Raw genomic sequence first — 4,832 nt, 5'->3', positions numbered from 1 at the left:
CTGAAGAAGAGGTCATGAAGGAATAGAACTACTATCTTGTGCAGACTGATTTCTTATTCTAGCTGTTCAGGGATGGCACTTGCAATAGTAAATCATCAGTCAAAAAAAAAAATACTCAACGATCATTTATTTGCCTACTAGACAATTGGATGGACATTTTCTCAACTGAAGTTTCCTTTTTCAGTTTGACTCCTGTTAGACCATATTTGATAAAAAATAAAGAACAAAAGAAAGAAAGAAGGAAGGAAAGAAAGAAAGGAGGAAGGGATGGATGGATGGATGGAGGGAGGGAGGGAGGGAGGGAGGGAGGGAGGGAGGAAGGATGGGAGGAAGGAAGGAAGGAAGGAAGGAAGGAAGGAAGGAAGGAAGGAAGGAAAGATTTTCTTCAAGTACCAGCTTCTGGTTTTGTTGATTCTTTGTATGTTCTTTTTGTTTTTACTTGGTTGATTTCTTTTTGTTCTAGAGCTTTCAGGTGTGTTGTTAATCTGATAGTGTATGCTCTCTCCAGTTTCTTTTTGAAGGCACTCAGAGCTACAAGTTTTCCTCTTAGGACAGCTTTCATTATGTACCACAAATGTGGGTATGTTGTGCCTTCATTTTCATTACATTGTAAAAAGTCTTTAATCTCTTTCTTTATTTCTTCCTTGACCAAGTTATCATTGAGTAGGGTGTTGTTTAGTGTATGTGGACTTTCTGTTTTTTTTTTTGTTGTTGTTGTTGTTGTTTTGTTTTTTGTTGCTATTGAAGACCAGCCTTAGTCCATGGTGATCTGATAAGATGCATAGGATTATTTCTATCTATTTGTATCAGTTAAGGATAGTTTTGTGACCAATTAAATGGTCAGTTTTGGAGAAGATACCATGAGGTGCTGAAAAGAAGGTATTTTCTTTGGCTTTAGGATGAAGTTTTCTATAGATATCTGTTAAAACCATTTGTTTCATAACTTCTGTTAGTTTTACCGTGTCTCTGTTTAGTTTCTGTTTCCAGGATCTGTCCATTGATGAGAGTGGGGTGTTGAAGTCTCCCACTATTATTGTGTGCGGTGCAATGTGTGCTGTGAACTTTACTAAAATTTCTTTAATGAATGTGGGTGCCCTTGTATTTGGAGCATAAATATTCAGAATTGAGAATTCTTCTCGGGAGATTTTTTTTTTTCCTTTGATGAGTACGAAGTGTCCTTCTGTATCCTTTTTGATAACTTTTGGTTGAAAGTTGATTTTATTTGATATTAGAATGGCTACTCCAGCTTGGTTCTTGGGACCTTTTGCTTGGAAAATTGTTTTTTAGCCCTTTAATCTAAGGTAGTATCTGTCTTTGACACTGAAGTATGTTTCCTGTATGCAGCAAAATTCTGGGTCCTGTTTACATATTCATTTTGTTATTCTATATCCTTTTTGGGGGGAATTGAATCCATTGATGTTAAAAGATACTAAGGAAAACTGATTGTTGCTTCCTGTTATTTTTGTTGTTAGAGGTAGAATTATGTTTGTGTGGCTATTTTCTTTTAAGTTTGTTGAAAGAAGATTACTTTCTTGGTTTTTCTAGGGTGTAGTTTCCGTCCTTGTGTTGGAGTTTTCTGTTTATTATCCTTTGTAGGGCTGGATTTGTGGAAAGATAGTGTGTAAAATTGGTTTTATCATGGAATATCTTGGTTTCTCCATTCATGGTAATTGAGAGTTTTGCTGGGTATAGTAGCCTGGCCGGGCATTTGTGTTCTCTTATGACTGTGTCTGTATGACATCTGCCCAAGATCTTCTAGCTTTCATAGTCTCTGGTGAGAAGTCTGGTGTAATTCTGATAGGTCTGCCTTTATATGTTACTTGACCTTTTCCCCCTACTGCTTTTAATATTCTTTTCTTTGTTTTGTGTATTTGGTGTTTTGACTATTATGTGATAGGAGAATTTCGTTTCTGATCCCATTTACTTGGAGTTCTGTAGGCCTTTTCTTTCTTTATGGACATCTCTTTCTTTAGGTTAGAGAAGTTTTCTTCTATAATTTTGTTGAAGATATTTACTGGCCCTTTAAGTTGGGAATCTTTGCTCTCTTATATATCTATTATCTTTAGGCTTGGTCTTCTCATTGTGTCCTGGATTTCCTGAATGTTTTGGGATAGGAACTTTATGCATTTTGCATTTTCTTTGACTGCTATATCAATGTTTTTAATGGTATCTTCTGCATCTGAGATTCTCTCTTCTATCTCTTGTATTCTGTTGGTAATGCTTGCATATATGACTCCTTACCTTTTTCCTAGATTTTCTATCTCCAGGGTTGTCTCCCTTTGTGATTTCTTTATTGATTCTATTTCCATTTTTAGGTTCTGGATGGTTTTGTTCAATTCCTTCACCTGTTTGGTTGTGTTTTCCTGTAATTCTTTAAGGGAGTTTTGTGTGTCCTCTTTCAGGGCTTTTACCTGTTTATTTGTGTTCTTCTGTAATTTATGTCCTTCTTAAAGTCCTCTATCATCATCATGAGATGTGACATTAAATTAGAGTCTTGCTTTTCAGGTGTATTGGGGTATCAAGGGATCTCTGTGATGGTAGATCTGGGTTTTGATACCAGGTAGCTCTGGTTTCTGTTGCTTATATTCTTGCCCTTGCCTCTGGACATCTGGATCTCTCTGGTGATAGCTGGTCTTGCTGTCTCTGACTTTGGCTTGTCCCTCCTGCAAGCTTATGTGTCAGTACTTCTAGGAAACCAATTCTCTCTAGGATGAATTTGGGTAAGTAATGCTGTGTCACAGGATCAGCTCTGGGTACAGTTAGAAACTGTAAGAATCCTATCCCAGGCTGCTCCTTGGTTCCTGTGTCATGGCATCTTAGGTCTGGTCACTTGGAGCAGAAGTGGTGGTCTTACCTATGCTCACAGGTGTGTTAGCACTCCTGTGAGTGCAGCTCTCTCCCAGCAGTATTTGGATATGGAGAGCTATGGCACAGGATCAGCTACAAATGCTTTCCTTTTAAGAGTTTCCTTGATCATGGCATCTCTTTACAGCAATAGACTACTGACTAAGAGAGAAACCTAGAGCTGTAAACACCTTTAGCCTTTAGGGTTTTTTTTTGTCAGAGTATTTAATCATAAAAATAAAAATTTAACTAAAATAAGGACTAAATTAAAGAGATATTAATTACAACATACTACAAAACCTAGGCAATTTTTGCAAAAGAATTTAATATAATAAGGAAATTTAATTTTTATTGTTTTGGGGGAATTCCTTGCCCTTCCACAGAGTATGCCCCACAGATTTCTTGGTCTTATGTAAGGGTTGTATGGAAAAAAATGGATATTCTATTATCCATTCATGCAAATTAGGCTTACAGAATTCATTGTCCCTGTCATCAGGGCCTCTTTTGATCCTGTGACAGCTTGCTGCATTTTTGCCACAATTAGGATTTAAAGAACTTAAATTCATTTTTTTTAATAGCTNAGTAGTACTCCATTGTGTAAATGTACCACATTTTCTGTATCCATTCCTCTGTTGAGGGATATCTGGGTTCTTTACTGCTTCTGGCTATTATAAATAAGGCTGCTATGAACATAGTGGAGCATGTGTCCTTATCACAAGTTGGAACATCTTCTGGGTACATACCCAGGAGAGGTATTGCTGGATCTTCTGGTAGTACTATGTTCAACTTTCTGAGGAACTGTCAGACTGATTTCCAGAGTGGTTGTACTAGCTTGCAATCCCACCAGCAATGTTAGGCAAATGAATGGATCTGGAGGATATCATCCTGAGTGAGGTAACCCAATCACAAAAGAACGCACATGATATGCATTTACTGATAAGTGGATATAGCCCAGAAACTTAGACTACCCAAGATACAATTTGTAAAACACATGAAGCTCAAGAAGAAGGAAGACCAAAGGGTGCATACTTTGTGCCTCCTTAGAATGGGGAACAAAATACCCATGGAAGGAGTTGCAGAGACAAAGATTGGAGCTGAGATGGAAGGAAGGACCATCCAGAGATTNCCCCACCCGGGGATCCATCCCATAATCAGCCACCAAACCCAGATACTATTGCATATGCCAGCAAGATTTTGCTGATAGGATCCTGATATAGCTGTCTCTTGTGAGCCTATGCCAGTGCCCGGCAAATACAGAAGTGGATGCTCACAGTAATCTATTAGATGGAGCACAGGGCCCCCAATGGAGGATCGAGAGAAAGTACCCAAGGAGGTGAAGGGGTTTGCAACCCTATAGGTGGAACAACAATATGAACTAACGAGTACCCCCAGAGCTCATGTCTCTAACTGCATATGTAGCAGAAGATGGCCTAGTCAGGCATCATTGGGAGTAGAGGCCCTTGGTCTTGTGATGATTATATGCCCCAGTGCAGGGGAATGCCAGGGCTAGGAAGCAGGAGTGTGTGGGTTGGGGAGCAGGGTAGGGGAAGGGTATAGGGGCCTTGCAGGGTAGCATTTGAAATGTAAATGAAGAAAATATCTAATAAAAATTGTTTTTGAAAAAGAAAGAACTTTCTCAAGGGTCACCCATGTCCATTTTTGACACCCACTACATACACAGGAACACTCTCTGGAATTCTGTGGTGTGGCTACATGTCCATCAATTCCAGGGTGCTGTGCACCCCGGATCTGTCTCATTTTTTTCCCAGTATCTATTCTTAGTATATAGTGAATTATTTTCAGGTTTTTTTCAAAGATACTTCTTGGTCTACCTTCCCTTGATGGAGAAAAATCACAGGGGCTGCTTCTTGCTATCATTTAAGAGAAGAGAACTTTCATCTTAGCTCTAAATTTTGTCTCTGTACCTATATCCTTTCATGGGTATTTTGTTCCTTATTCTAAGGAGGAATGAAGTATCCACACGATGG

The sequence above is a fragment of the Mus pahari genome, chromosome 12 (genome assembly GCF_900095145.1).
Source record: "Mus pahari chromosome 12, PAHARI_EIJ_v1.1, whole genome shotgun sequence".
Lineage (NCBI taxonomy): Eukaryota > Metazoa > Chordata > Mammalia > Rodentia > Muridae > Mus > Mus pahari.
This window is presented reverse-complemented; position numbering follows the sequence as displayed.